We start from the raw sequence: 21,535 nt of genomic DNA, 5'->3' as shown, positions 1-21,535 counted from the left end.
TGTAAATTAGAGCACAACAATACCCACATATATGATGAATATCACATTTTTTTTATTAGTCTAAAAAGTTATGAAGGATATGAAACATTCTGAAAAGGGCAACATTTTTTGTGTCAATAAGGACTAGGATACCATAAAAGACAGACTCTTCTAGGCCAGGCACGGTGGCTCACGCCTGTAATCCCAGCACTTTGGGAGATCAAGGCGGGTGGTTCATGAGATCAGGAGATCCAGACCATCATGGCTAACATGGTGAAACCCTGTCTCTACTAAAAAATACAAAAAATTAGCCAGGTGTGGTGGCGGGCGCCTGTAGTCCCAGCTTCTTGGGAGGCTGAGGCAGGAGAATGGTGTGAACCCAGGATCAGAATAAATAGCCTACCAACAAAAAAAAGCCCAGGACAAGATGGATTCACAGCCAAGTTGTACTAGATGTACGAGGAAGAGCTGGTAGCATTACTACTGAAACTATTCCTTCAACTCATTCTATGCGGCCAGCATCATCCAAATCCCAAAACCTGGCAGACACATACACACACACACAGACACACACACACACTCACACACACACAAACACACATGCCAAAACAACAACAACAACAACAAAAACCTTTAGGCCAGTATACTTGATTAACACTGGTGCAAAAATCCTCAGCAAATACTTACAAACTGAATCCAGCAGAACATCAAAAAGCTAATCCATCATGATCAAGTAGGCTTCACCCCAAGATGCAAAGTTGGCTCAACATGCCCAAATCAGTAACTGTGATTCATCACATAAACCGAACTGAAGACAAAAATCACATGATTATTTTAATAGATGAAGAAAAGCATTTGATAAAATTCAGCATCCCTTCACGTTAAAAACTCTCAATATTGAGGTATTGAGGGAACATACCTGAAAATATTAAGGGCCCTCTATGACAAACCTAAAGCCAACATCATACTGACTGGGCAAAAGCTGGAAGTATTTCCCTTGAAAACTGGCAAAAGACAAGGATGTGCTTTCTAAACACTCCTATTCAACACAGATTGGAAGTCCTGGACAGACCAACCAGGCAAGAGAAAGAAAGAAAGGGCAACAAATAAGAAGAGAGGTAGGCAAACTATCCTTGTTTGCTGATGACGTGATTCTATATCTAGAAAACCCCATAGTCAAGGCCCAAAAAGTTTCTTCAGCTGACAAAGAATTTCAGCAAAGTTTTAGGATACGAAATCATTGTACAAAAATATCTAGCATTCTTATACATCAACAACAGTCAAGCTGACAGCCAGAACAGGAAGGCAATCTCATTCACAATTAACACAAAATGAATAAAATACCTGGGAATCCAGCTAACCAGGGAGGTGAAAGATCTCTACAAGACAATTACAAAACGCTGCTTAAAGAAATCAGAGAAGACACAAATAAATGGAAAAAACATTCCATTCTCATGAAGAGGAAGAATCAAGATCATTAAAATGACCGTACTGCCCAAAGAAATTTCCAGATTCAGTGCTATTTCTCTCAAACTACCAATTGCATTCTTTGCAGAACTAGAAAAATCTATTTAAAAATTCCCGTGGAAACAAAACCAGCCCAAAGAGCCAAGGCAATTATCAGCAAAAATACCAAAGCTGGAGGCATCACATTACCTGACTTCAAACATGGCTATAGTAACCAAAATAGCATGGTACTGGTACAAAAACAGGAACATAGATGAATGAAATGGAATAGAGAGCCCAGAAATAAGGCCACACACCTATAGCCATCTGATCTTCAACAAAACTGACAAAAACAAGAAATGGAGAAAAGACTTACTCTTTAATAAACGGTGCAGAAGATTGAAGTTGGACACCTTCGTTATACCATATGCAAAAATCAACTCAAGATGGATTAAATATTTAAATGTAAAACCAAAAACTTTACAAAAAAAAAAAAAAAACCTGGAAGATAATGTAGGCAATACATCCTGAACACAGGAATGGGCAAAGATTTTATGACAAACACATAAAAAGCAATCAAACAAACGCAAAAATGGACAAATGGGATCTAATTAAAGAGCTTCTCTACAGGAAAAAAAAAAAAAAAAAAAAAAAACCGTCAACAGACTAAACAGATAACCTACAGAATGGGTGAAAATACTTGCAACCTATACATCTGATAAAGGTCTATATCCAGCATCTGTCCTGAACTTAAACATGTTTACAGGGGAAAAAGAAACAACCCCATTACAAAGTGTGCAAATGACCTGAACAGACACTTTTCCCCCCCAAAAAAATTGACCAATAAGCATATTAAAAACTCACTATTGCTAATCATTAGAGAAATGCAAATCAAAACCACAATGATACTATCTTACACCAGGCAGGATGGCTATTACTTAAAAGTCAAAAAATAACAGATGGTGGCAATATTGCAGAGAAAAGGGAACACTTATACACTGTTGATGGGAGTGTAAATTAGTTTAGCCATTATGGAAAGCAGTATGGTGATTTCTCAAAGAGTTAAAAACAGAACTACCATTTGACCCAGCAATTCCATTACTGGGTATACATTCAGAGGAATATGAATTGTTGTACTATAAAGTCACATGCACACAAATATTCATTGAGGCACTATTCACAATAGCAAAGACAGAATAAAAGTAAATGTCCATCAATGACAGATTGGATAAAGAAAATGTGGTAGAGATACACCACGGAATACTATGTAGCCTTAAAAATGAATGACTTCTGCAGGAATATAGTTGGAGCTTGTGGCTTTTATCCTTAGCAAACGAATTCAGGAATAGAAAACCAGATACCACATGTTCTCACTTATAAGTGGCAGCTACATGATGAGAACATTATAGGAGAAAATCTAATAATCTGCTTAAAAATAGGCAAAAAATCTGAATAGACATTTCACATAAGAGGCCATACAAATGTCAAACAGTCATATGAAAAGGTGCTCAACACCATTGACCATGATGTGATTTGCATGAAATGCAAATCAAAGCTACTATGAGTTATCTTCTCACCCCAGTAAAAAAATGGCTTTCATCCAAAGACAGACAATAACAAATCTAGTGGGAATATGGTGAAAAGGAAACCCTTAAACACTGTTGGTGTGAATGGAAACTAGCACAAACACTGTAGAGAACAGTGTGAAAATTCCTCAACAACGAGAAAATAGAATACCTGTGTGACCCAGCAGTACCACTGCTAGCTGTATCCCCAAACCAAAAGAAATCAGTGTATTGAGGACATATTTGCATTCTCATATTTATTACAGCACTATTTACTTCGTCAGGTTTTGGAGGCAACCTACGTGTTCACCTACTGATAAATGGATAAAGAAAATGTGCTACACATACACAATGGAGTGCTATTTAGTCATAAAAAAGAATGAGACCTGTCATTTGCAACAACATGGGTGAAACTAGAGATCTTTAGGTTAAGGAAATAAGCCAGGCACAGAAATACAGAATTGCATGTTCTCACATATTTGTGGATCTAAAGATCATAATAATTACACTTATGGACAGAGAGTAGAAGGATGGTTACAATAGGCTGGGAAGAGTAGTCAGGCGGCGTGTAGAGGAGGTGCAGATGCATAATAGGTACAAAAAATAGAATGAATCAATAAGACCTACTATTTGGTAGCACAACAGGGTTACTATATAACTTAATCGTACATTTTAAAATAACAGTATAATTTGATTGTTTGTAACACAAAGGATAAATGCTTGAGGGGAGAGATATCTCATTCTTCATGATGTGATTATGACACATTGCATGCCTGTATCAAAACATCTCATATGCCCCATATATATACACAGCTACTATGTACCTACAAACATTAAAATAAAACAATCTGATAGATTAATATCCAAAATGTATAAAGTACTTATACCACCCAATAGCAGAAAAGCAAATAACCAAAATAGAAGATAGATAAAAGACCTGAGTAGACTTTTATCCAAAGAAGACATAAAAATGGCAAACAGGCTTGTGAAAAGTTGCCTAACATCATCAATCATCACAGAAAGGCAAATTAAAACCACTGTGAGATACCACCTCACATTCATTTGGATGACTATTATCAAAAAGTCTGAAGATAAGAAATGATTATAAATGTGTGAACAAAAGGGAACTCTTTTACACAGTTGTTAGAAATGTAGATTGGTACAGCTATTATGAAAATTAGTGTACAGGTTTATAAAAAAATTAAAAATCGGCCGGGCGTGGTGGCTCATACCTGTAAACCCAGCACTTTGGGAGGCCAAGGTGAACAGATCACGAGGTCAGGAGATCCAGACCATCCTGGACAACATGGGGAAACTCCGTCTCTACAAAAATACAAAAAATTAGCCGGGCGTGGTGGCGGGCGCCTGTAGTCCCAGCTACTCGGGAGACTGAGGCAGGGGACTAGCTTAAACCCGGGAGGCAGAGCTTGCAGTCAGCAGAGATCGCGCCACTGCACTCCAGCCTGGGCAACAGACTGAGACTCTATCTCAGAAAAAAAAAAAAAAATTAAAAATAAACAAGCATATGACCATAATACATGTATGTTATATACACATAAATGCATACATATATATTACATAAACATGTGTATGTATAATATATAGTACATGTGTTCACATAATATATAATGTATATATAGCATGTGTATATAAAATATACAGTGCATGTGTGGTATATGTATACATTATTGATATGATTTGGCTCTGTGTCTCCTCCACCCAAGTCTCACCTCAAATCCTATTTCCCATAATTCCCAAGGGTCCAGGGCGGGGCCAGATGAAGGTAATTCCATCATGGCGGCGGTTTCCTCTACGCTGTTCCTGTGATAGTGAGTCTCAAGAGATCTGATGGTTTTCTAAGCATCTGGCGTTTTCCCTGCTTGCACTCACTCCGTTCTGCCGCCTGTAAAGAAGGTGCCTGCTTCGCCTTTGCCTTGTCATGATTGTAAGTTTTCTCAGGCCTCCCTAGCCCGGCGAAACTGTAAGTCAATTAAACCTCTTCCCTTCATAAACTACCCAGTCTCAGTATTTATTCGTAGCAATGTGAAAACGGACTAATAAAGTGCATGTATAGTATACATTATGTACACTGTATATTATATATACACATATACTATATACAAACACTACACATGCACTATGTAATATATATGCACATATGTAGTATATATAGTATATATACACACTATATATGTACTATTCAGGCACTATATTTATAAATATATAATATGCATAAAAAATATATCATATATTTGTATGAAAAGCAAATGGATTTATCCTTAATGTAGTTAATGTTTCAAATTTGTTGTACGTTTATATAGTATATCTAGGTATATTCAGTATACATATGTATTGTGTATGCATATGCACTATATAGCATACATAATATAGTATATATACAGAATGCATAGACTATAAATTATATATAATATGTAATATATATTTGAATAATATATATTATGATAAATGTCATTCTTAAGCCATATTTTTATATTTTTAAAATATAAAAATTATTAAAATTTTAGATTGAGTCAAAGTTAAAGTATATCGATCTAAAAATATGAAGTGGCACAACTGAAAACAATTGGAGTAGAGTATACCTTAAAAGTAATTCTCATAGAAAATTTTTAAGGTTCAATCACTGACCTTTAATTTTTCTCTCCTAGTTCATTCTGCTATATTAAAGTTATGATACTTGATGTACAATTATTTGTTTCAAAAGCATGTATATACATTTTATATATACGTATATAAACGTATAAAATATATACATGCTATATAAATAGAGTTATATGAATGTGCTGTTACTTATAAAATGTCACAGGGAAGTTAGTTTTGTGCTACATAGTAAAACAGCCCCTTTCTCAATACAAATTAACAAACAAATGAAACCTAGAGAATTATATTATTTGATAAATGCCTATGATATAATAAAATTACAATTGCAAAATTCATAGTTACTGAAATTCATTAAGTGATGTATAAAAATCAACTTGCTTTGTTTTACTTTATTAAATAAAAATAAAAAATTTATTGTATTAGTAATTACAAATCTGAAAAGCAAGCGTTAGCCCTAGGCTCTTAAAGATGATACAAATTTCTTTAGGAAGTAAAAATGATTTGCCCATGGTCTCATAATTATTTAATAACAACAGTAGGAATTAATGCATTTGCATCATAACACAAAGTTATCTATTTTTTAAAAATTATTTTTAGCCTTTGCTATAGATTGTCAAAAAAATCACTTGTGAATAAATCTTAAACTTTTAAAAGAGTTATTTGCATTTGTGTTAATTCAAACTTTTAAAATATCAAATTGTGAGCTCCAGAAGCATAGGGATTCACTGGACAATTATGACAATACCTTCAATAAGCCGTGTTGAATTCCTGACCTAGAAAACACTGAATTACAGACTATAGAGATAATAACAATAGCAACACTTGTATGTTACTTGGTGTATTCCAGGCACTGTTCTAAGGGCTTTGCAACTATCACTTCATCTATTCCTCACAATGATGCAGTAAAATGGATAGAATCACTGTTCTGGAGTGTGTGTGTGTGTGTGTGTGTGTGTGTGTGTGTGTGTGTGTGTATTAACAGAAGCACAGAGTAGTTAAGTGACTTGATTGATTCCTCAGGTGGGGATTCAAGCACTTAAAGCTGTAGACTATGGCATCCAAACAAACACTGACATGAATATGACTTCCAATATGCAAGAAAAGAGGCATAGATCAAGATACTGCAGGACGTACAAGCAATCTAGTAATGGCATAAAACCTGCTATCCGAATTGTCTAAAGTGATGTATTCCCCCAAAATAAAGACTTCAGAGTATGAGTAGATTTTTATTTTTACATAGACAAAGATACTAATTCTTTCATAAGATATAGCATCTCTCAAATGTTGAAGGTTTGATTCCCACGTATCATAATCATTTTCTCTGACTAAATAACAAAATTAAAAATCTGGGGAATCAAAAAACGTTGACTGAAATTCTCATATTTTTAAGGATTTTATTGATAGTGTGATATTCATTACCCACAAAATGAGCAGGCTGTGAAAATTTGGCAGTAAATTTAAACATACCCTGCTGATTGACATATTACAGATACTTAGAATGACAAACCCACCGAAAACAATACAAACATTTTTTGGTAACTTTTTTTGGTTTTATTAAATATTTTTGATCAAATTACTTAAGCTGTTTTAGACAAATGACTCTTTAAATAAATGTCTAGTGTATTAAATACTCTGGTTCTAGTTAACCAATTTTTGCCTAGTGTTCCATTATTGGAATGCTAAGCATGTGGAAGTTATTTATACCCTACTGCTCAAGGTCATCGCCAAGGTCTGATTGCAAAAATTTTAAAAATTGTATCCTCAGGCATAAATGGGTTAAAAGTTGATAAAATCATATACAAGAAAACATATAAATGCTCAGGAAGAAAAAACAAATATAACCTTTCAGTAAATAATTTCCTACATTACTCATGAAACATCCAAATAGTTACCATGAATACAGATTCAACCCAATTCAAACCAATTTGATTTGATGTGATGCATGTTTATCCTGCTGACATATATTGTATGCTGCTCTATAATCAGCTTGTCTGATTTACATGAAGATAGTACTTATAGAATAAAACACTGACAGTTTAATTGTAGGAAACTAGAACAACATGATTTAAGAGCTCAAAATTATAACTTGATTAAAAAAAGCAAACTCAATGTTTGAGAAAATCTTGTTTCTATGCATTGACTTTTATTTCCTACCACTAACTCCAATTATAGTTGCCTTTCATTCACTCATTCATTCACTTATTTACAACTCTTCTGAGTGCCAATTATGTTTCAAAAATTGCACATGATGCTGTTGACATAGTGTGATAAAGGAGACTTTGTCCAGGACTCCACAATATTTACTGTCCACCAGTCATTCAATATTATGTACTAGTGATTTGGAAATGATTAATTTGAAGAAGTTTTAAATTTTCTTTAAATGAAATGTACTTATGTATGTATTAATATATACTGTGTGATGCGATATGTAACAATGGCAAGCTAACACCTGTACTTATAGGAAGAAATTGACATTACTTTCAAACACTAAGGTAGGAATTTTGAATGATGAGATAAAATTCCCAGAGCACTAAGACACAGAGCTGATCATTTCCTTGCTAAACTAGTTGCAAAATCATTGATGTTGCTGGAGTAAAAATAAAAACTAAAAACCAAGGCTCTGTGTTTTACTTATGCTCCTCCCTTTGCTAAATCCCTAGGCATGAGGAGTAGGTTTCCAAACAGTTTAAAAGCTGTCACGAGATGAAGATGTTTATGGGATAATAGAAATGCACATGATTTCTCACAAGTGAGTGAGGGTTGCCTAGAGGTGACTCCTTCAGTCTTTGGGTCTCAGAAAATACCCTGAGAAAGCAGGCAGAAGTTGGAAAAGCAGGACTCATGCCACTCAAGCCAATCCGATGGATAGGAAGAAAGTTGAGGCTGAATATTTAAGAAGGGGAGATCAGTAGTATTATATGCCATATATTTACAACTTTATTTTTGAAGATATTTTTGAATGCTTGTACTGAAAAAAGTAATAAAACGATTAGGATAATCTACTCTGGTCCATATTTTGGATATCCTTGGGAGTACTGGCAGAGGAGATTATTACAATAAAGGCAATAGTCTACTAAATCTGTGATACATACATGTGAGGTTCAATGAAATAAAGATTGTATCAAATATAAAAGTTCAAAAATATTTTTAAATAAAACTATAAGAGAAAGAAAAATTGGAGAAACAGAAATGAATCTTTAACCATTCCTTTCTTTTTGGAAGTCCATAATTCCATATTATATTCAGATACCTTAAAATTCTGCATAATCAAATAAAATAATTATTTCTTTTTTCAGAAGGTAAGAATGAAAAAATATTCCTGTAAAAATATCTGAATATGCCAAAATGCACAACCCAGCTACTGTGCTTATGTTCCAAAATACTATCCAGTTTTAAATATTTCATGTCTCCCATTTTCTAATGACCCCTGTAACTATAAAACATGCCGTTAATTTTAGATGTCCTATAAGTTTTGAAAATTTCATTTAGCTGGTACTGCTGCATAACATTAACACACTATCCTTTGCAAATATCACTCTTATATTGAGGGCATTTAAACTAGTCTTCCATTTTAATTAACTAATAATTAATTTTAATTCATTCTTCATATTAATTCTTCATGTTAATTTTCGATTTTAAACAGACAAGCCACTTAAAATCTGTATACCTCAATTCAAGCTTGGTAAAATTATGTGTTTGCTAGGTTTAAGTAGCAGAATTTTATTCTGGTTATATAATTAAATTTATGAGTCAAGTTAAAAATTTAGCTTTATGTGAAAGAATAAAAATCTCTTACAGTACTATCACCGTTCATATATTACTATACCCAAGACTCTGTTAAGTTCATTCTTTGAGATTCAAATACAGTTTCTGCACAGTCCATCTCTGTCTCTTTAGTGGTTTCTCCTCTTCAGTTCCAAGACAAAAACATCATCTATACAATGCATCCTCGTGTACAGCAAGCTTAACTGACTTCTGCTATGACAGTGAGAGCTTACCTTATGGCTCCGTGAAGAAAACAGCCAAAATTGAATATTAGATCCAATTAATTCAATGAATGCATATTTTACAGCATTAATTTTCCTGTTAAAAATGGCCAATTTTGCATACTTTTTTCTTTTGCAATAACAAATAATTGTCGTGATATTGAAATTTTAGTCTTTCTCTATTTTCATAGCCTTTAGCATGAAGCGTACCAGGAGGCAGATTAGTTACTTACGTCACAAATTCACTATATTACTATATCAACTATTATATCACTAGTAAGACACGGTTGACTTAAAATGATAAAAGTGAACATAGTTATATCAAAATGCCTTTTTTTCTGTTAGCCATGTATCTCTCAATATTTAATGATGCATTTAGACATACAGAGTCACTGTGTGTTTATTATAGAATATATAGTATTAAAAACAATTTAACACTGTTTTTTGATTTCATACTTTTAAAATAATTCTATATTTTTATATCAGATATTAAATGCCTATATGATTTGTCTTCTTTGCTTAACATTGCTTATACCATTTGAAATAATTTTACTGCGTGTTATAGTAAAAAACAAAAGATGTCAATCAAAGATAAGCACAAACACCACAAATGATATACGACAGGATCAGAATAGAATAACATAAAATAAACATACAAAAAATGAAACAAAAAAAGTTTTTACAAACACAAGCTTATCAGGATACTCAAATCCTAGTGATTCCTAAGACTCTTGTCATCTCAGGGAGAGGCAGACTGGGACCACGTGGACAGACTGGTCTCTGCTTTCAGATAACGACATCAAATTATTTGCCTCCTTCCACAGACAGAGAATGTGGATAAATAGACTAAGTCAGAAGACACCGATCTTTAAAAGACATGGTTGCAATCTTGATAAAAGATGCTCTTTGTACATGCTAAATTCCTCACAAGTTTGAATATCACCACTGGGTTCAACCAGAAGCTAAGAAGTCCAATTGAACTTTTTAATTACTACGCTACTTAAGGGACTTCATTGCTAGGTTACTGAAGGAAAAACAGCCAGAGCCATCCAGAGAATATATTGCTTTTTCTCAAGAAAGTGGGTCTAATGTAATATTTCTTTCAGATTTTAACCAATTTTTCCAAACCATCTATGTATTAGATGTAGTCTCTTTCTTTTGATATGTGATTAAAAGATCATTTGCACGATATACATATGTACATCCTTATATGTGTTAAAATATTTGAGGGAGGACTTCTAATCTATTCTATTTAATCCATACCACTGTGATAAGGTCAAAAGCAGTGCGCGTTCATAGTAAATGTTATTATCTGTCGGGACATGACCTTCCTTTATCTCTTGTATTACTCAGAATCTCCAAATTAGTGATACCTCTTTATTTTCTCAGAAAGAAAAAAAAAAGACTTCTTCTTGGCAGAGTATCCTAATCCACTTGAGCATATTCTAGTAATAAAAGGTGTACAGTCAAGATCAATTTGTATAGCGTAATGTCGATTGAGGACAAAATACCTCAAAAGTTCATTATTGCAAGTAAAGCACCTTTCATACCACATGTGATGCTGCTTATCCTGCAACAATGTAGCAGTTTAACAAGTTAGAGTTGAGAATCGGGGAGATTTGGCTTACTGGTTAAAACATAGGGAAAGGTAAGTTAAGGATGCATGAAATTAGAGGGGAGAGTTAGAACTCCAAAGTCACAGAGAATTCAGTTCAGGATGTCAGACTGAGTAAATATGTGTACATTAGTTAATTTGAAGAGCACCACCGATATTCTGAAAACAGGAGCTGGTATGAACAGTAGACCAAAATAATTCTAGAAATATTTTTAATTATGAGAGATAAGACTGACAGAAAAAGTTGCTGTCAACTTAATGTAGAAAAAAGGGAGTTGCTACAGAAATGATGATGATGATGGTGATAATGATGGGTGATGATGATGATAATGAAGGGAGTTGCTACAGAAATGATGATGATGATGGTGATAATGATGGGTGATGATGACAATTCAGGGAGTTGCTACAGAAATGATGATGATGATGATGGTGATAATGATGGGTGATGATGATGACAATGATGATGATATTTCAAAGAGAATCCTGGCAAAGTCATAGCTCAATGGGTACACTAATATCAGAAATAGAGCAAGGATTTACTAATGGGATTATTTATTCAAGGAGAACATGCTGCATGTCATGGCCATTTGTGTACAGGAGTCATTAAAAGAATCACCCCTTTAGACAACTGATTGAAAGTAAGGCGGGGCGCGGTGGCTCAAGCCTGTAATCCCAGCACTTTGGGAGGCCGAGACAGGCGGATCACAAGGTCAGGAGATCGAGACCATCCTCGCTAACACGGTGAAACCCCGTCTCTACTAAAAAATGCAAAAAAACTAGCCGGGCGGGTTGGCGGGCGCCTGTAGTCCCAGCTACTCGGGAGGCTGAGGTAGGAGAATGGCGTAAACCTGGGAGGCGGAGCTTGCAGTGAGCTGAGATCCGGCCACTGCACCCCAGCCTGGGCGACAGAGCAAGACTCCGTCTCAAAAAAAAAAAAAAAAAAAAAAAAAAAAAAAAAAAAAAAAGAAAGTAAGTGGGAACTTTCCAGCTGAAATAAAGGATCTACTATAGAAGACTACTATAAAAGACACACAAAAAAAAACCCTTTTGGCTTTTGCCCTATGATGTAGAGAGTTAGAAGGAACGTTGTTCCCAGCTTGACATCGACAAAGAACCAAATGTACTAGAAGTTTATGAATTTTTTTTTAACCCTTTGGAAAATGGAGGTTGGACTGCAAACCTGGCTCAGAATCTAAGGAGATTTGGTGCCTGCAGGGACAAAGGTGATGCAAGATCCTCATTACTATGCTCTGATCTAAATCCTGTTTACTTACCCAACTTTATATCCTACCTCTGTTCTCCTTGCTCCTTGCACATCATTACTTCTTAATATTCAAGCAAAACTGCTAAGAGACATTTTGAAATTCTCGTGTTATCACCCTCCTTTCCCAATTCTACCAAGTAGTGAGTCATTTTCTCAATGGTGTCCTCCTACTCACGTTCATATGAATATTCTTAACGCCATAATGGATCTAGAGATGGAATGTGGTTGTTGTCTATGGGATCCATACAACTTCCTCATGAAGCCTTACTTAATGGAGGAGGAATCTTCTTCGTCCCTAAGATAGTTTGCAGGTGGAAAATTAATATATGTTGAAAGCTTATGTACTACTAGGAAATGTTCAAAGTTCTTCAACCTCTTAGAATATCCTTTAGCTTCTTGACATCCCAACATATTAGAGGTAGTTATAATACATATATTACAGATGAGGAATCTGAGGTGCAAAGACGCTAATTTATTTCCTCAAGTTCTCACAACAAAGAAGGGATATAGCTGGGATTTAGAACAAAATGGGCTTATTTCGTGGCCCATGTTTTAATCAGTACAACATACCTCCATTTGTAGTAATTGCTGTGTGTTTTCATCTTATTCCCAAGCAGCTTTCAGCCATAAAACAAAGGTAAAAACGGGGGAAAAAACAGAAAATCCATTCATTTCTAATGAGTGAGGTCAATTAACAAATGCAAATAATTCATAATTTAGTGTGTGACACATATAATCTCTGAGGTTATAGTGACTATTTGTCCTTTGGCATGATTATCCACTTCACTTGCTCACCAGCAAAGCCATTCTTATATCATTATATGCAATATTTACCCATTAAACACAGAACCACACAATTTTCTTTACCAATACCAGTGACATGAGAACCATTACACAGCAATTATTTATAGGAAGTGAGCTCAACATAATATAACTACATTAAGGAAGCTCCCACATATCTGAGTAATAGCTGTATAATTTTTTTTTCCTGAGATATAACCTCAGAGTTTCTAATTCGTAGATGCTGAGTTAGGGAGAGAAACTATGAGGTTTTCTACACCGTGCAAATGTGTTAATTTGCTCTATTTTAAAAACCTAAAGGCTGGAACAGTGGCTCACGCCTATAATCCCAGCACTTTGGGAAGCTGAGACAGGTGCCTCCCTTGAGCCCAGGGGTTTGAGACCAGCCTAGGCAACGTGGCAAAACTCCATCTCTACAAAAAAAATGCAAAAACCAGCCACATGTGGTGGTGTGACTGTAGTCCTAGCTACTCAGGAGGCTGAGGTAGGAGGATCGTTGAGTCTGGGAGGTGAGGGTTGAAGTGAGCTGAGATTGCACCACTGTACTCTAGCCTGGGTGATAGAGTGAGATCCTGTCTCAAAAAAAAAAAAAAAAAAAAGAAAGGAAAGAAATAAAGAGAGAGAAAGAGAAAGAAAGAAAGAAAGAAAGAAAGAAAGAAAGAAAGAAAAAGAAAGAAAGAAAGAAAGAAAGAAAAAGAAAGAAAGAAAGAAAGAAAGAAAGAAAGAAAGAAAGAAAGAAAGAAAGAAAGAAACCTCAGCCATGGTGAGTTTAAAATGTTTTTTAAGGTTCTGTTGATATTATAGTTAGTTAAAATAAATCCTAGACTCTAAGTACACATCAAATGCAAATTTTAGTTTGCATATGTATTGGGGAAGGGTTGTGAGCTTTCCACTTATTTCATGTATTCATAGACATCTTAGTAGTTATCGGGATAATCTTTCCTAGAACCTTATAATGATTGCTATTTATAACCAGTAATACATTATATAATCTAAGCATAAATTTGTTCACTGTTTAAATATGAAAACCTATACTTTTTCATTGCTTCTAATATCTACCTTTTATTTATTTTATGTTTTACATTCTTTTTTTAAAATTATGTTTTGTGAGTACATAGTTGGTGTACATATTTATGGGGTACATGATACATTTTTATCCAGGAATATGGCATATGTAAATGGAGATCCATCAACCCAAACATTTCTTTTTGTTACAACATTTAACTATACTCTTAGTTATTTTTAGTTACTTTATTACAAAATGTATAATATTGTTGACTATAATCACCCTGTTGTGCTATGAAATTATATTTGATTTTTATAGAGCTCATTATCATTTGTCTTCATTATTCAATCATTTTTCATTTATTTTCTAAGAATAAATTATTTTTCTCTTTGGAGAAATATAAAAATTTAGTAATGTACTTCATGTTGAAAACTTGGAGGGAAGATAAATAGATGATAATAGATATATGGATAGATAGATAAATGATAAAAAGTGAAATAGAAAGTAAAGCTGGGTGGTCTTAATATTTCATATGATCAGCATGATATTTGAAAAAAATCATTAAAAATGACAAGAAAGTGGACAGTGAGTTGTTAGGGAAAGCTCACGTCAAGGAGGAGGAGGGCAGAGGAAGCCTATAGCCCAGAAGGTGGCAGTGTGTTTGACATATTTGATCAAGAACGCGCAGGACAACAAATGCTGGAGTAGTGTGAGTGAAATGGGGAAATTTAAGAGATTAAATGAAGGTCTAGATGTTGCAGGCTATTGAAAGTCATTGTGAACTTTATGGCTCCAATTTTGAAGGCAATGAAAAGTCCTTAGTTTGAAGCTGAGAAATGACATGATGAGATGTGGTAGACATTGTGATGTGCAGGTCATCTCACACTTGGATGAGAATCTTATTGCCTCGGCTACTGGGATAGTGTTGGCAGGCAGCCAGCCTTTACCTTCCAGGTGATTCAGAGTTTGCCACAGCTGCAGAGACCTTGCCCAATGTCATGCCCTTTTCAGGGTGCATCCCAAAAGAATAGCCCTCTAAGCTCATCTTGGAAAACTTTGAGATAGCCCTAAAAGGTTTTTCCAACTCCAGAGCACCCAGTGAGACCTGCTGTGTCTGCAACTGGATCTTCTTTCAGCTTTAACTTCTCCTTCTGCCTATGTTGCTTCTTTCTTTTTCCATCCATAGCTGTTAAAGGAAAAGATACACCTTGATAAATAAACTGCGTATTAAACCCCATCTGAGAATCTGCTTATTGAGGAGACCAACTTGTGTATGTGACACAGGTCTTCACAGGTTAACTATGGTGGTTGTGTTGAGAAAAAAATAAAAAAAAACAGGGATAGATAGATGTAGAGAGAGTATTTAGGAGACGACTGAAATCATACAATGGTTTAGGTGTTCTAGACCTAGTTTATAGTAGATGAGGTAAAAAAATAAATACGTGGACAACTTCCAGATGTATTATCAATTTAATATCAAATATGGGATGTGAGAGGAAGATAATAGTCAATTGTGACTCCCAAATTTTGAAGACTAAGAAAAAAAAAAAAAAAAAAACAGTTGCTATTAGATGAGATACAAAAGGCCGCATTAGAAGCAGATTTTGGGAAAAGTTCCTAAGCACAGTTTTGTCATTTTAGGTTAAGATGTCTTTTATACTTTAGAGTGCAAACGCACAAGAAGCTTGGAAACGCCAATCTGGAGTAAAGTGTAAAACAAAGTAGCAAACATAAAAAGCCCTGTTTACTCATTTCTGCTTGCCAGCGTAATTTCACAATGCCTCTGGCTCTTGTAAAAGAGCCAGACCTGTATGTCTGGAGACTATATGTCTCCTGAGACTATATGTGTGGAGACATATAGGTCTCCAGAAAGATGCTTTGAAGACAAAACAGAATAGAAACATGGTCCCGTATGTCTCTTGCCTGAGCCACTACATTCCATATAAAAGATAAATGACCTAGGCTGGGAATGGTGACTCATGCCTGCAATCCCAGCACTTTGGGAGGTTGAGGCGGGTGGATCATGAGGTCAGGAGTTCGAGACCAGCCTGACCAACATGGCAAAACCCCATCTCTACTAAAAATACAAAAAGTAACCCGGCGTGGCTGCGTGCCGTCTGTCATCCCAGCTACTCAGGAGGCTGAGGCAGGAGAATCGAGATTGGGCTGTCGACAGAGCAAGACTCTATCTAAAAATAAAATAAAATAAAATAAAATTTAAAAAGAGAAAAGAAATGACCTTAGCCCTTTGCTTTTCTTATACATAAGATAATGTCTGACAGGGTTAGTTATTATCTAACCCTGTAATCTAGAACTAGATGTGCTCTTACACCCAAACCACAATGTGATTCTACTTTAACGTAACTTGTAAGTAGGTGAGACGTGATTTTGCAAGCACTGAACCTCCACCACGGGTGTATAAGAAGTGGGCTGAAATACTCACTGAATCTCTCTACAGGGCTGCTCCTGAGACTGAGGCTTCAGTCTATAGTCCCCGGTAAGATTACTGAATAAAATTCACCTTAATTCTGTAAAAGCTTGATTGACTTTCTGTAGTCAATGTGAATATAGCCACAGGCAAGAGGTATATATTTAGAAATAATATAGGTTTAGATTATATTTAAAAACAATGAAGCTGGTTGGGCACACAATAGGAGTATATGTGGAAATATAAAGGATTCAAGGACTGAGGCCTGGAACCCTCCAGTATAAAGAGGTGAAAGAATTGAGATAAGCTGGGCGTGGTGGCTCACGCCTGTAATCCCAGCACTTTGGGAGGCCGAGGCAAGCGGATCACCTGAGGTCGGGAGTTCAAGACCAGCCTGACCAACATGGAGAAACCCCGTCTCTACTAAAAATACAAAATTAGCCGGCGTGGTGGCGTGTGCCTGTAATCCCAGCTACTTGGGAGGCTGAGACAGGAGAATCGCTTGAACCTGGGAGGCGGAGATTGCGGTGAGCCGAGATAGCACCATTGCACTCCAGCCTGGGCAAAAAGAGTGAAACTCTGTCTCAAAAAAAAAAAAAAAAAAGAAAAGAAAAGAAAAAAAAAGAATTGAGATAAAACTAAGAAAGAGACACTGAAAATGGGTTTCTGGTGAAGGAGGACAGTGGTATTTATGAGGTAAGTGAAGACAATACGCAAATGAGGAGAAACTAATAATGCGTGTTAAATTCCATGATGAGATGAAGAGGACTAAGACTTGACCATTAGATAATAAAAAGCAAGTATCCGTGGTGATATTGACAAGAACAGCGTTAGTGAAGTGATGCATTGGTCAAAAGCCTAAATACAGTTGGTCCTGAAGAGAACTGAAGAAAAGCTGTTGTGAACAGCAAGTAAGTGAAACTCCTTTGGAAGAGCTTTCTGTAAGGGATGTGAATAAATGGGTTAGTGATTAGTGGGAAAATTAAGTCTATCGACAGTGGTTTTAAGATGGCAGAAATAACGACATGTTTGCCTGCCGCTGAGAAAGAGCAGTAGAGAGAGGTAAGTTGAAGCTGTTGCCATAAATAAATGAATCTGGAGCAGTGACCTTGAGGAAATGAGAGTGTCTGTGATCTAACCTCTGAGAAGAGGAATATGGATTGCCAAGCCAAAGTAGCATAAAAGAAAGTATAGAACGTGGGGACAACTATGGGTAAAAGGGTAAATGTGCTAATATGAGCTTATAAGAATTTCCTTCTTATCAAATCTATTTTCATTATCAGATAATAAACAAAGTTGTTTGGCAGGAATGAAGACAGATGAGGAGATGTTGGAGGTTTAAAAGTAGAGCAGAAGGTCTTAAGTACAATTGTTGTGAAGTATTCATTTTTATATTCTAAGAGCTCTTAAGTTGTATTTGTAGTTGTCGCTTAATGTTGTATTCTACAAATTAATTCATATCACTAAAATAATAGATTTATATATACTGTCCTATGTAATCATTTGATAAGAAAATTGTTTGTTTGTTTCTCATCACAGTGTTAGAGGCAATAAAAAGATCTTTTACTTTCTCAGCAGCTTTCGTTTTAATCTGATTTTATGCTGCAGGCAAAGCATTGCATTGATTTCTCCAAGCAAATTGCTTATACAAAACTCTGGTAGCAACTCTTCTGGCAGTCCTTAGATCAATGAAAACCAATAAACAGTGTCTATGTCTTTTTTGAATTATTTGTTTGCAAGCTAGAGAAATAAATTAGGCTACCTTTAGCAAAATTAAGTAATTTATTGGAAAGATAGGGGACAACCCACAGAATCAAAGCAAAGGCTACAGAAAACAATTCTTGAAAAGGACTGAGACAAGAGAACTCCTGTAGTTTTTATAAATCAATGGGCAGTCTCCTCAGAAAACAAAGACAGGATGGATTAACCTAAACAATGGCTCAACATATCTATATCTTTTACAGGGACTGTAAAAACAGTGAAACACTTGTTCATTCTTCTTCTGCCATTTAAGGCTACTGCTCTGTAATACCTCATTAGCTCCAGGGTTGTGAAAATTCAAAGCAATAGAAGATTGTTTTGAGTTTAAAGCTGGAATTAAGCCACATCTTTTTGTTTTCATCTGTATTATACATTATAATGAAGCCAGTGACGATGGATTATTAATTAGGAAAATCAGTGGAATTTGTGATTATAAATGTTTTATCTTTATGCACTGTATCTGTTACATGACTTACTACTCAATGGCAAAATGTTACTCTGCTAAGGAGCTTGCAATTCACTTTTTTAAAACAGCTGATCAGAAATAGGCACCATCTTTCTCTCATTTTTCTACCCACTTTCTGCTCACCACATCTGTTACACTAGGTTTAGTGTATTATTTCAAATACTAACGGACAAGTGTAAATTCTTAAACAAAATGTCAAAAATCGAGCCTCTGCCAACAGAATCTCAATATTTATTCTTTTTCAAATATTTATGGCATGCAGTTGAATATACTAGTGCAGTTGATACGTATCATTTTCTCATTTCAATATAAAGAACATTTTTTATTTACTGTATATTTAATTGTATAATTTAGAATTTACAGTACAATACTGTAGTTAGACTATAACTTCTCCAACTTTAAGATTACATCATCCCAGCCTCTAAATCTCTTAATAATTAACCATATTAGTGTACACCAAGACAGTTTTATCTGTAAATTTGTCATAATAACCTTTCTATGCCATCAAGTCCTAGGTTTCCTCATTGCCCAAATTCAGTGCCAGTTCTTAAGTTTGTTGGAAAGAAAAATAATGCAATCAAAACAGGACGAAATAGAACGAGAGCACAATGAAGAAGTAGACAAAAAATGAGAAAGAAGCAGGAGAGACAATGAATACAGATAGTTGAACCATTTTACTTGTTTGAAGTAGGGGGACATGACAACAATTAGCAATATTTCTGTTATGCATCAATATCTCTTATGAAAATCGGAAAATTCTGGCAATGTGACTGGGAATTCAATAACTAATAAAACTTAGAATTTTATGTCTCCTTTCAATCACTTGTGATTTATGAGAATTTATTTTCTATCATAGTTTTTTAACTTCCAGATTTTTGTGGCCACACGGTTCATTTCCTATCATTTAATAATATTTAGAAATAAGATCCATCAAAAGTTATAAATTTTTCTATATGTATGCTTTAGATAACTCAATTCTCTGCCTTTTCATTTATCTTTAGCTTTCTCCTCTCAAATTTAGTATTTTGCTACCTCTCTCCTCTCTCTCCTCTCTCTCTCTCTCTCTCTCTCTCTCATTAAAGAGTTTCTGATATGGTAGAAGAGATACATCTTTCCAATTCATCCCTCATTCAAGATATGAAATATATTTTTAGATGACACTAGACTTTTGCAGCAAAATAATCTGGAGAGAAGATGAAGAATCACATTACCTACTGTCACTGTTTATGATGATGGCCTTGCCAAAGTCGTGTACTGGAACTTGTATCTAAGGCAAACTACACACAGGGAAGGCCATTTTTATTTTAACTTCATAGTGCAGGATGGGTGGAACTTCAATCTTCAAGTTTTCTCCGGAAATTTATTTCTTTTAAAGTTCCACTCACTCCTCTTTGATGAATGGTTAGAAAGGTAAACTCACTCTTCCATTTAAAAATAAGTGCCTCAGGGTCAACAATGTAATTTCTCCCACTGGACATTTTATAGAAACAAAATGGTCACATAGTTTCTTGCTGAAAATAAATTGTGTGTGTAACATACAGCCTGATTTTTTCCCTCCAGTATATGTAGAACTTCTGTTTCTTAGTTTTGTTTGTTTTGGTGAAGTGAGATTGCTGCATTAGGAGAAGATATGTGACATGGCCATAGTGTTTGACTCAGTGACTCACTGGTTGAATAGAAGAGTCGGTTTATTTGTCAAAATCGTTATAAATTTGTGTGAGATATGGTGGCCCATACACAGTAGACACAAAGTAGTAAAATGAACAAAAACCATAGAGGGTAGAATTTTTACACAATAGAAATTCACATAGTTTTCTAATAGGAAAAATAAAACTGCTAATACACCTCAAACTCATCTTTGTCAATTATTTTCAACCTTTTTTCTGTTGTTTTTTTTTTTTTTTAAATACCACACAGTAGATTAAAAACATTTAATAACATTGTGACCTCATGGTGGCCAACAATCTTATAATTAAAATACAATCAATTAATCCCTGTCGCTTTCCTGAACCTTACTCTCTTTGTAAGATTATCTGTATGTTTTTCCTACTTAAATTCCTGGAAACAGCCTCTTTGTTCGTCTTTTCCAAACCCAGAAAGGCTCATTTTTTCCACTGAGTTTCGGTTTCATTTATTAATAGCAAAGTCTCAAAGTGTCAAAGGGTAGATTGATATCCCGGGAGGAGTAAATACCTCCCCAAAATGTGCTTTGGAAATATCTGTTGGTAAAGGAGCAGATGCTCTCCTTCAGAAAAGGCGCAGAAGAACCTCTTGAACTTGCTGTCACTAGGTATGTTAACATCCCTCCTTCAAGACCTTAGTGACCCTACTTCAGACTTGTTAGAGTCTAAGGTTCTTTTTTTCACATAAAATAATCAAGTTATGCACAATTACAGGTGACTCCAAGTACTGGGAAATCTCAAACAGCAACCAGTACTGGAAAGCAGTTTTCAGCCAGTAGAGATCAGTTACACGATTTGGATGTAGGGAAGCCTCATGGGACATGTGATGGAAACAAAATCTCTGTTTTCATGTAACTAAAAGTATCTTCCTCTAACCTCACAAAAATATTTGGCTCCTTCTTCCTGTCATTAACCTG

The sequence above is a fragment of the Macaca nemestrina genome, chromosome 4, assembly GCF_043159975.1.
Source record: "Macaca nemestrina isolate mMacNem1 chromosome 4, mMacNem.hap1, whole genome shotgun sequence".
In the NCBI taxonomy this organism is placed as follows: Eukaryota; Metazoa; Chordata; class Mammalia; order Primates; family Cercopithecidae; genus Macaca; species Macaca nemestrina.
Note: the sequence above shows the minus strand (reverse complement) of the source record.